Raw genomic sequence first — 9,348 nt, 5'->3', positions numbered from 1 at the left:
AATGTTTTTTTTTCCTCCCTGTTACTCGCTGCAGACCAGCCTGTAGTGTGTCTCGACTTTGCGAGAGCTGACGCGAGAGCTGACGCTCTCAAATCGGCCTATATCAAAACAACAAGCACGAGAAACGACTGAGAGAGGTAAGGAGAGGCGAGGCGATGGACACACAGCACGCCCCTTCATTTCACGGTGGCGTCTCCCTGACCGAATCGGGCTGTGGCTCCGAAAACAAAGGAGAAAGAAAAATAGGAAGTAAAACTGCCGACAGTACCCTGTGTTCCGATGCACTTACCCGCCCAAGTACTGACAAGGGCCAAAGTTGTTACGCATCGGCAATCGGACATTTCCTTTCGTTTTCTCTTTATCGGTTGAGAACCAGTGTTTTGTGCACACTATGGCCATTGGCGAGTGAATGCTGTAGCGCTTCCCGACAGGTCGGGTTTGGAACCTCTGTCAACTTCCACGCAGGGTGGTCATCACACTCGCCAGCTGAAATCGGCGCTGCCTTTTCGTAGTAGTAAAAGCGTAGTGGCCCGTGGGGGGATCGAACCCACGACCTTCGCGTTATTAGCACGACGCTCTAACCAACTGAGCTAACGGGCCTCGACAGATGCAGTTGCTCAGGCCTACGCTGGAACCGTGTGGCATGAAGCCATACACCATTTCTATGGCCGTCGTGTGTCTGCTTCCCTCGTCTATATTCTGCTGACTGTCACGAAACAGTAGCTATATTGCGAGCAGGACGGGAAACGGCAGCTCGGACAGCTCAAACTTGTCACGAGTAGTGTGGAAAAAATTCCGTTCCGGTACCGGGAATCGAACCCGGGCCTCCTGGGTGAAAGCCAGGTATCCTAGCCACTAGACCACACCGGATCTGTGCGTCTCTTCGACGGTTCGGACGGTCCCTTGTCGCATTTCGTGCCGAGTCCCGCGTCGGCGCCCATCTCTCTTTGCGAGCATCTTTGCGCATGCTGACTGGCAAGGCGCGCACCTCAAACGTCTCAGAGCAATGCTTTTGGCTTCATGCTCTGCTGGGAGAAGAGAAAAAGGGAAGCTGTAAGTAGCAATAACAGGAAGTAAACATTTTCCCGCTGAAGCGTTGTGGATAACAAACAAGAAATAAGTTGGGGCCCCAGCAACAGCAGCACCATCAGTCACAGAAAATTAAATGCCCCGGGTGAGGATCGAACTCACGACCTTAAGATTATGAGACTTACGCGCTGCCTACTGCGCTACCGAGGCACCGGTGAACCCTTTGTCCTGGAAACTGGGTAAGTATCATACCCAATGTTAGACGTGAAGACACTGTACTTCCTGGATAACGTGTTCTGTTTGCTACACGTCCATTGCCGGCCCAGTTAATTGCGGTGTTGCTGCAGCTTTTGCAACGATAGGCAGCACTCCTTGTCGTTAAAGTTCAGTGCCTCGGAGGCACCTGGACACAGCAACTTGTGAGGCCAGGCCGACGCTAGTCTGTAGAACATGATGCGAGCGTCCCAGTGGGGACCCGCTAGTGCTGCGTTCTAGGTTCTTCTCAAAGGAATCCAGCTACACATTCTTGTGGATCGTGCATGTAAAGCGCGCAAGCCACACGGCAGCATTACCGCGGGAAAAGCAAAATGATGCATCGGCCGGGAATCGAACCCGGGCCGCCCGCGTGGCAGGCGAGCATTCTACCACTGAACCACCGATGCTCCGGCCGGTAGCAACTTCACGCTGCTTCCCGAGCAGTTGTCTTGAGGGAAAGTGGGACTGTCGTCAAGCGCCATAGCATTCTGTCGAGAAGATGCTGCAGACGCTGAACCCTGCACTGTACTGCTTAAAATCGCCGCCAGAACGCGGTCCTCTGCGTACTCTTGCGTCACCGGAGCCGACTCTTGCCAAAGGATGCGAAATGTGCGCGGATATGCTGTCCGAATGCGTCTGGATGTGCTCCCCTAGCCTACCTCGAAATGCGCCTGCCAGGTACCACCACCTTCGGCCGCTGCCGACAGGCGGGAAGCCGACACAGTGCGGCGCCGGGGCACTCGCTTGTGCGGTGGTGGTGTAATGGTCAGCATAGTTGCCTTCCAAGCAGTTGATCCGGGTTCGATTCCCGGCCACCGCAGCAGGCTTTTAATTTCGCGTTTGAGTACTTTTGCCACGCGCCTTGAAATTAATGTTTTTTTTTCCTCCCTGTTACTCGCTGCAGACCAGCCTGTAGTGTGTCTCGACTTTGCGAGAGCTGACGCGAGAGCTGACGCTCTCAAATCGGCCTATATCAAAACAACAAGCACGAGAAACGACTGAGAGAGGTAAGGAGAGGCGAGGCGATGGACACACAGCACGCCCCTTCATTTCACGGTGGCGTCTCCCTGACCGAATCGGGCTGTGGCTCCGAAAACAAAGGAGAAAGAAAAATAGGAAGTAAAACTGCCGACAGTACCCTGTGTTCCGATGCACTTACCCGCCCAAGTACTGACAAGGGCCAAAGTTGTTACGCATCGGCAATCGGACATTTCCTTTCGTTTTCTCTTTATCGGTTGAGAACCAGTGTTTTGTGCACACTATGGCCATTGGCGAGTGAATGCTGTAGCGCTTCCCGACAGGTCGGGTTTGGAACCTCTGTCAACTTCCACGCAGGGTGGTCATCACACTCGCCAGCTGAAATCGGCGCTGCCTTTTCGTAGTAGTAAAAGCGTAGTGGCCCGTGGGGGGATCGAACCCACGACCTTCGCGTTATTAGCACGACGCTCTAACCAACTGAGCTAACGGGCCTCGACAGATGCAGTTGCTCAGGCCTACGCTGGAACCGTGTGGCATGAAGCCATACACCATTTCTATGGCCGTCGTGTGTCTGCTTCCCTCGTCTATATTCTGCTGACTGTCACGAAACAGTAGCTATATTGCGAGCAGGACGGGAAACGGCAGCTCGGACAGCTCAAACTTGTCACGAGTAGTGTGGAAAAAATTCCGTTCCGGTACCGGGAATCGAACCCGGGCCTCCTGGGTGAAAGCCAGGTATCCTAGCCACTAGACCACACCGGATCTGTGCGTCTCTTCGACGGTTCGGACGGTCCCTTGTCGCATTTCGTGCCGAGTCCCGCGTCGGCGCCCATCTCTCTTTGCGAGCATCTTTGCGCATGCTGACTGGCAAGGCGCGCACCTCAAACGTCTCAGAGCAATGCTTTTGGCTTCATGCTCTGCTGGGAGAAGAGAAAAAGGGAAGCTGTAAGTAGCAATAACAGGAAGTAAACATTTTCCCGCTGAAGCGTTGTGGATAACAAACAAGAAATAAGTTGGGGCCCCAGCAACAGCAGCACCATCAGTCACAGAAAATTAAATGCCCCGGGTGAGGATCGAACTCACGACCTTAAGATTATGAGACTTACGCGCTGCCTACTGCGCTACCGAGGCACCGGTGAACCCTTTGTCCTGGAAACTGGGTAAGTATCATACCCAATGTTAGACGTGAAGACACTGTACTTCCTGGATAACGTGTTCTGTTTGCTACACGTCCATTGCCGGCCCAGTTAATTGCGGTGTTGCTGCAGCTTTTGCAACGATAGGCAGCACTCCTTGTCGTTAAAGTTCAGTGCCTCGGAGGCACCTGGACACAGCAACTTGTGAGGCCAGGCCGACGCTAGTCTGTAGAACATGATGCGAGCGTCCCAGTGGGGACCCGCTAGTGCTGCGTTCTAGGTTCTTCTCAAAGGAATCCAGCTACACATTCTTGTGGATCGTGCATGTAAAGCGCGCAAGCCACACGGCAGCATTACCGCGGGAAAAGCAAAATGATGCATCGGCCGGGAATCGAACCCGGGCCGCCCGCGTGGCAGGCGAGCATTCTACCACTGAACCACCGATGCTCCGGCCGGTAGCAACTTCACGCTGCTTCCCGAGCAGTTGTCTTGAGGGAAAGTGGGACTGTCGTCAAGCACCATAGCATTCTGTCGAGAAGATGCTGCAGACGCTGAACCCTGCACTGTACTGCTTAAAATCGCCGCCAGAACGCGGTCCTCTGCGTACTCTTGCGTCACCGGAGCCGACTCTTGCCAAAGGATGCGAAATGTGCGCGGATATGCTGTCCGAATGCGTCTGGATGTGCTCCCCTAGCCTACCTCGAAATGCGCCTGCCAGGTACCACCACCTTCGGCCGCTGCCGACAGGCGGGAAGCCGACACAGTGCGGCGCCGGGGCACTCGCTTGTGCGGTGGTGGTGTAATGGTCAGCATAGTTGCCTTCCAAGCAGTTGATCCGGGTTCGATTCCCGGCCACCGCAGCAGGCTTTTAATTTCGCGTTTGAGTACTTTTGCCACGCGCCTTGAAATTAATGTTTTTTTTTCCTCCCTGTTACTCGCTGCAGACCAGCCTGTAGTGTGTCTCGACTTTGCGAGAGCTGACGCGAGAGCTGACGCTCTCAAATCGGCCTATATCAAAACAACAAGCACGAGAAACGACTGAGAGAGGTAAGGAGAGGCGAGGCGATGGACACACAGCACGCCCCTTCATTTCACGGTGGCGTCTCCCTGACCGAATCGGGCTGTGGCTCCGAAAACAAAGGAGAAAGAAAAATAGGAAGTAAAACTGCCGACAGTACCCTGTGTTCCGATGCACTTACCCGCCCAAGTACTGACAAGGGCCAAAGTTGTTACGCATCGGCAATCGGACATTTCCTTTCGTTTTCTCTTTATCGGTTGAGAACCAGTGTTTTGTGCACACTATGGCCATTGGCGAGTGAATGCTGTAGCGCTTCCCGACAGGTCGGGTTTGGAACCTCTGTCAACTTCCACGCAGGGTGGTCATCACACTCGCCAGCTGAAATCGGCGCTGCCTTTTCGTAGTAGTAAAAGCGTAGTGGCCCGTGGGGGGATCGAACCCACGACCTTCGCGTTATTAGCACGACGCTCTAACCAACTGAGCTAACGGGCCTCGACAGATGCAGTTGCTCAGGCCTACGCTGGAACCGTGTGGCATGAAGCCATACACCATTTCTATGGCCGTCGTGTGTCTGCTTCCCTCGTCTATATTCTGCTGACTGTCACGAAACAGTAGCTATATTGCGAGCAGGACGGGAAACGGCAGCTCGGACAGCTCAAACTTGTCACGAGTAGTGTGGAAAAAATTCCGTTCCGGTACCGGGAATCGAACCCGGGCCTCCTGGGTGAAAGCCAGGTATCCTAGCCACTAGACCACACCGGATCTGTGCGTCTCTTCGACGGTTCGGACGGTCCCTTGTCGCATTTCGTGCCGAGTCCCGCGTCGGCGCCCATCTCTCTTTGCGAGCATCTTTGCGCATGCTGACTGGCAAGGCGCGCACCTCAAACGTCTCAGAGCAATGCTTTTGGCTTCATGCTCTGCTGGGAGAAGAGAAAAAGGGAAGCTGTAAGTAGCAATAACAGGAAGTAAACATTTTCCCGCTGAAGCGTTGTGGATAACAAACAAGAAATAAGTTGGGGCCCCAGCAACAGCACCACCATCAGTCACAGAAAATTAAATGCCCCGGGTGAGGATCGAACTCACGACCTTAAGATTATGAGACTTACGCGCTGCCTACTGCGCTACCGAGGCACCGGTGAACCCTTTGTCCTGGAAACTGGGTAAGTATCATACCCAATGTTAGACGTGAAGACACTGTACTTCCTGGATAACGTGTTCTGTTTGCTACACGTCCATTGCCGGCCCAGTTAATTGCGGTGTTGCTGCAGCTTTTGCAACGATAGGCAGCACTCCTTGTCGTTAAAGTTCAGTGCCTCGGAGGCACCTGGACACAGCAACTTGTGAGGCCAGGCCGACGCTAGTCTGTAGAACATGATGCGAGCGTCCCAGTGGGGACCCGCTAGTGCTGCGTTCTCGGTTCTTCTCAAAGGAATCCAGCTACACATTCTTGTGGATCGTGCATGTAAAGCGCGCAAGCCACACGGCAGCATTACCGCGGGAAAAGCAAAATGATGCATCGGCCGGGAATCGAACCCGGGCCGCCCGCGTGGCAGGCGAGCATTCTACCACTGAACCACCGATGCTCCGGCCGGTAGCAACTTCACGCTGCTTCCCGAGCAGTTGTCTTGAGGGAAAGTGGGACTGTCGTCAAGCGCCATAGCATTCTGTCGAGAAGATGCTGCAGACGCTGAACCCTGCACTGTACTGCTTAAAATCGCCGCCAGAACGCGGTCCTCTGCGTACTCTTGCGTCACCGGAGCCGACTCTTGCCAAAGGATGCGAAATGTGCGCGGATATGCTGTCCGAATGCGTCTGGATGTGCTCCCCTAGCCTACCTCGAAATGCGCCTGCCAGGTACCACCACCTTCGGCCGCTGCCGACAGGCGGGAAGCCGACACAGTGCGGCGCCGGGGCACTCGCTTGTGCGGTGGTGGTGTAATGGTCAGCATAGTTGCCTTCCAAGCAGTTGATCCGGGTTCGATTCCCGGCCACCGCAGCAGGCTTTTAATTTCGCGTTTGAGTACTTTTGCCACGCGCCTTGAAATTAATGTTTTTTTTTCCTCCCTGTTACTCGCTGCAGACCAGCCTGTAGTGTGTCTCGACTTGTCTCGACTTTGCGAGAGCTGACGCGAGAGCTGACGCTCTCAAATCGGCCTATATCAAAACAACAAGCACGAGAAACGACTGAGAGAGGTAAGGAGAGGCGAGGCGATGGACACACAGCACGCCCCTTCATTTCACGGTGGCGTCTCCCTGACCGAATCGGGCTGTGGCTCCGAAAACAAAGGAGAAAGAAAAATAGGAAGTAAAACTGCCGACAGTACCCTGTGTTCCGATGCACTTACCCGCCCAAGTACTGACAAGGGCCAAAGTTGTTACGCATCGGCAATCGGACATTTCCTTTCGTTTTCTCTTTATCGGTTGAGAACCAGTGTTTTGTGCACACTATGGCCATTGGCGAGTGAATGCTGTAGCGCTTCCCGACAGGTCGGGTTTGGAACCTCTGTCAACTTCCACGCAGGGTGGTCATCACACTCGCCAGCTGAAATCGGCGCTGCCTTTTCGTAGTAGTAAAAGCGTAGTGGCCCGTGGGGGGATCGAACCCACGACCTTCGCGTTATTAGCACGACGCTCTAACCAACTGAGCTAACGGGCCTCGACAGATGCAGTTGCTCAGGCCTACGCTGGAACCGTGTGGCATGAAGCCATACACCATTTCTATGGCCGTCGTGTGTCTGCTTCCCTCGTCTATATTCTGCTGACTGTCACGAAACAGTAGCTATATTGCGAGCAGGACGGGAAACGGCAGCTCGGACAGCTCAAACTTGTCACGAGTAGTGTGGAAAAAATTCCGTTCCGGTACCGGGAATCGAACCCGGGCCTCCTGGGTGAAAGCCAGGTATCCTAGCCACTAGACCACACCGGATCTGTGCGTCTCTTCGACGGTTCGGACGGTCCCTTGTCGCATTTCGTGCCGAGTCCCGCGTCGGCGCCCATCTCTCTTTGCGAGCATCTTTGCGCATGCTGACTGGCAAGGCGCGCACCTCAAACGTCTCAGAGCAATGCTTTTGGCTTCATGCTCTGCTGGGAGAAGAGAAAAAGGGAAGCTGTAAGTAGCAATAACAGGAAGTAAACATTTTCCCGCTGAAGCGTTGTGGATAACAAACAAGAAATAAGTTGGGGCCCCAGCAACAGCAGCACCATCAGTCACAGAAAATTAAATGCCCCGGGTGAGGATCGAACTCACGACCTTAAGATTATGAGACTTACGCGCTGCCTACTGCGCTACCGAGGCACCGGTGAACCCTTTGTCCTGGAAACTGGGTAAGTATCATACCCAATGTTAGACGTGAAGACACTGTACTTCCTGGATAACGTGTTCTGTTTGCTACACGTCCATTGCCGGCCCAGTTAATTGCGGTGTTGCTGCAGCTTTTGCAACGATAGGCAGCACTCCTTGTCGTTAAAGTTCAGTGCCTCGGAGGCACCTGGACACAGCAACTTGTGAGGCCAGGCCGACGCTAGTCTGTAGAACATGATGCGAGCGTCCCAGTGGGGACCCGCTAGTGCTGCGTTCTCGGTTCTTCTCAAAGGAATCCAGCTACACATTCTTGTGGATCGTGCATGTAAAGCGCGCAAGCCACACGGCAGCATTACCGCGGGAAAAGCAAAATGATGCATCGGCCGGGAATCGAACCCGGGCCGCCCGCGTGGCAGGCGAGCATTCTACCACTGAACCACCGATGCTCCGGCCGGTAGCAACTTCACGCTGCTTCCCGAGCAGTTGTCTTGAGGGAAAGTGGGACTGTCGTCAAGCGCCATAGCATTCTGTCGAGAAGATGCTGCAGACGCTGAACCCTGCACTGTACTGCTTAAAATCGCCGCCAGAACGCGGTCCTCTGCGTACTCTTGCGTCACCGGAGCCGACTCTTGCCAAAGGATGCGAAATGTGCGCGGATATGCTGTCCGAATGCGTCTGGATGTGCTCCCCTAGCCTACCTCGAAATGCGCCTGCCAGGTACCACCACCTTCGGCCGCTGCCGACAGGCGGGAAGCCGACACAGTGCGGCGCCGGGGCACTCGCTTGTGCGGTGGTGGTGTAATGGTCAGCATAGTTGCCTTCCAAGCAGTTGATCCGGGTTCGATTCCCGGCCACCGCAGCAGGCTTTTAATTTCGCGTTTGAGTACTTTTGCCACGCGCCTTGAAATTAATGTTTTTTTTTCCTCCCTGTTACTCGCTGCAGACCAGCCTGTAGTGTGTCTCGACTTGTCTCGACTTTGCGAGAGCTGACGCGAGAGCTGACGCTCTCAAATCGGCCTATATCAAAACAACAAGCACGAGAAACGACTGAGAGAGGTAAGGAGAGGCGAGGCGATGGACACACAGCACGCCCCTTCATTTCACGGTGGCGTCTCCCTGACCGAATCGGGCTGTGGCTCCGAAAACAAAGGAGAAAGAAAAATAGGAAGTAAAACTGCCGACAGTACCCTGTGTTCCGATGCACTTACCCGCCCAAGTACTGACAAGGGCCAAAGTTGTTACGCATCGGCAATCGGACATTTCCTTTCGTTTTCTCTTTATCGGTTGAGAACCAGTGTTTTGTGCACACTATGGCCATTGGCGAGTGAATGCTGTAGCGCTTCCCGACAGGTCGGGTTTGGAACCTCTGTCAACTTCCACGCAGGGTGGTCATCACACTCGCCAGCTGAAATCGGCGCTGCCTTTTCGTAGTAGTAAAAGCGTAGTGGCCCGTGGGGGGATCGAACCCACGACCTTCGCGTTATTAGCACGACGCTCTAACCAACTGAGCTAACGGGCCTCGACAGATGCAGTTGCTCAGGCCTACGCTGGAACCGTGTGGCATGAAGCCATACACCATTTCTATGGCCGTCGTGTGTCTGCTTCCCTCGTCTATATTCTGCTGACTGTCA

At 54.2% G+C, this 9,348-nt stretch overlaps 21 non-coding genes across 21 annotated transcripts; 4 read left to right on the top strand and 17 right to left on the bottom strand.

Annotated features, from left to right (window-relative positions):
• Window positions 1-526: 526 nt before the first annotated feature.
• On the bottom strand, window positions 527-600 carry Trnai-aau (transfer RNA isoleucine (anticodon AAU)). The gene has a single exon. It is a non-coding gene; the product is annotated as a tRNA-Ile (tRNA).
• A 198-nt stretch (window positions 601-798) lies between these two features.
• Trnae-uuc (transfer RNA glutamic acid (anticodon UUC)) lies at window positions 799-870 on the bottom strand. Its single transcript has one exon. It is a non-coding gene; the product is annotated as a tRNA-Glu (tRNA).
• Window positions 871-1,166: 296 nt separating this feature from the next.
• Window positions 1,167-1,239, bottom strand: Trnam-cau (transfer RNA methionine (anticodon CAU)). The gene has a single exon. It is a non-coding gene; the product is annotated as a tRNA-Met (tRNA).
• A 381-nt stretch (window positions 1,240-1,620) lies between these two features.
• On the bottom strand, window positions 1,621-1,691 carry Trnag-gcc (transfer RNA glycine (anticodon GCC)). Its single transcript has one exon. It is a non-coding gene; the product is annotated as a tRNA-Gly (tRNA).
• Window positions 1,692-2,032: 341 nt separating this feature from the next.
• Window positions 2,033-2,104, top strand: Trnag-ucc (transfer RNA glycine (anticodon UCC)). Its single transcript has one exon. It is a non-coding gene; the product is annotated as a tRNA-Gly (tRNA).
• Window positions 2,105-2,680: 576 nt separating this feature from the next.
• On the bottom strand, window positions 2,681-2,754 carry Trnai-aau (transfer RNA isoleucine (anticodon AAU)). The gene has a single exon. It is a non-coding gene; the product is annotated as a tRNA-Ile (tRNA).
• Window positions 2,755-2,952: 198 nt separating this feature from the next.
• Trnae-uuc (transfer RNA glutamic acid (anticodon UUC)) lies at window positions 2,953-3,024 on the bottom strand. Its single transcript has one exon. It is a non-coding gene; the product is annotated as a tRNA-Glu (tRNA).
• Window positions 3,025-3,320: 296 nt separating this feature from the next.
• On the bottom strand, window positions 3,321-3,393 carry Trnam-cau (transfer RNA methionine (anticodon CAU)). The gene has a single exon. It is a non-coding gene; the product is annotated as a tRNA-Met (tRNA).
• Window positions 3,394-3,774: 381 nt separating this feature from the next.
• Trnag-gcc (transfer RNA glycine (anticodon GCC)) lies at window positions 3,775-3,845 on the bottom strand. Its single transcript has one exon. It is a non-coding gene; the product is annotated as a tRNA-Gly (tRNA).
• Window positions 3,846-4,186: 341 nt separating this feature from the next.
• On the top strand, window positions 4,187-4,258 carry Trnag-ucc (transfer RNA glycine (anticodon UCC)). Its single transcript has one exon. It is a non-coding gene; the product is annotated as a tRNA-Gly (tRNA).
• A 576-nt stretch (window positions 4,259-4,834) lies between these two features.
• On the bottom strand, window positions 4,835-4,908 carry Trnai-aau (transfer RNA isoleucine (anticodon AAU)). Its single transcript has one exon. It is a non-coding gene; the product is annotated as a tRNA-Ile (tRNA).
• A 198-nt stretch (window positions 4,909-5,106) lies between these two features.
• On the bottom strand, window positions 5,107-5,178 carry Trnae-uuc (transfer RNA glutamic acid (anticodon UUC)). Its single transcript has one exon. It is a non-coding gene; the product is annotated as a tRNA-Glu (tRNA).
• Window positions 5,179-5,474: 296 nt separating this feature from the next.
• Trnam-cau (transfer RNA methionine (anticodon CAU)) lies at window positions 5,475-5,547 on the bottom strand. Its single transcript has one exon. It is a non-coding gene; the product is annotated as a tRNA-Met (tRNA).
• Window positions 5,548-5,928: 381 nt separating this feature from the next.
• Trnag-gcc (transfer RNA glycine (anticodon GCC)) lies at window positions 5,929-5,999 on the bottom strand. Its single transcript has one exon. It is a non-coding gene; the product is annotated as a tRNA-Gly (tRNA).
• Window positions 6,000-6,340: 341 nt separating this feature from the next.
• On the top strand, window positions 6,341-6,412 carry Trnag-ucc (transfer RNA glycine (anticodon UCC)). Its single transcript has one exon. It is a non-coding gene; the product is annotated as a tRNA-Gly (tRNA).
• A 586-nt stretch (window positions 6,413-6,998) lies between these two features.
• On the bottom strand, window positions 6,999-7,072 carry Trnai-aau (transfer RNA isoleucine (anticodon AAU)). The gene has a single exon. It is a non-coding gene; the product is annotated as a tRNA-Ile (tRNA).
• Window positions 7,073-7,270: 198 nt separating this feature from the next.
• Trnae-uuc (transfer RNA glutamic acid (anticodon UUC)) lies at window positions 7,271-7,342 on the bottom strand. Its single transcript has one exon. It is a non-coding gene; the product is annotated as a tRNA-Glu (tRNA).
• Window positions 7,343-7,638: 296 nt separating this feature from the next.
• On the bottom strand, window positions 7,639-7,711 carry Trnam-cau (transfer RNA methionine (anticodon CAU)). The gene has a single exon. It is a non-coding gene; the product is annotated as a tRNA-Met (tRNA).
• Window positions 7,712-8,092: 381 nt separating this feature from the next.
• On the bottom strand, window positions 8,093-8,163 carry Trnag-gcc (transfer RNA glycine (anticodon GCC)). Its single transcript has one exon. It is a non-coding gene; the product is annotated as a tRNA-Gly (tRNA).
• A 341-nt stretch (window positions 8,164-8,504) lies between these two features.
• On the top strand, window positions 8,505-8,576 carry Trnag-ucc (transfer RNA glycine (anticodon UCC)). Its single transcript has one exon. It is a non-coding gene; the product is annotated as a tRNA-Gly (tRNA).
• A 586-nt stretch (window positions 8,577-9,162) lies between these two features.
• Window positions 9,163-9,236, bottom strand: Trnai-aau (transfer RNA isoleucine (anticodon AAU)). Its single transcript has one exon. It is a non-coding gene; the product is annotated as a tRNA-Ile (tRNA).
• Window positions 9,237-9,348: the final 112 nt, after the last annotated feature.

The sequence above is a fragment of the Schistocerca gregaria genome, chromosome 2, assembly GCF_023897955.1.
Source record: "Schistocerca gregaria isolate iqSchGreg1 chromosome 2, iqSchGreg1.2, whole genome shotgun sequence".
NCBI classification, from domain to species: domain Eukaryota; kingdom Metazoa; phylum Arthropoda; class Insecta; order Orthoptera; family Acrididae; genus Schistocerca; species Schistocerca gregaria.
The sequence above is the reverse complement of the archived record's forward strand: the minus strand, read 5'-3'. Positions and strand labels throughout refer to the sequence as shown.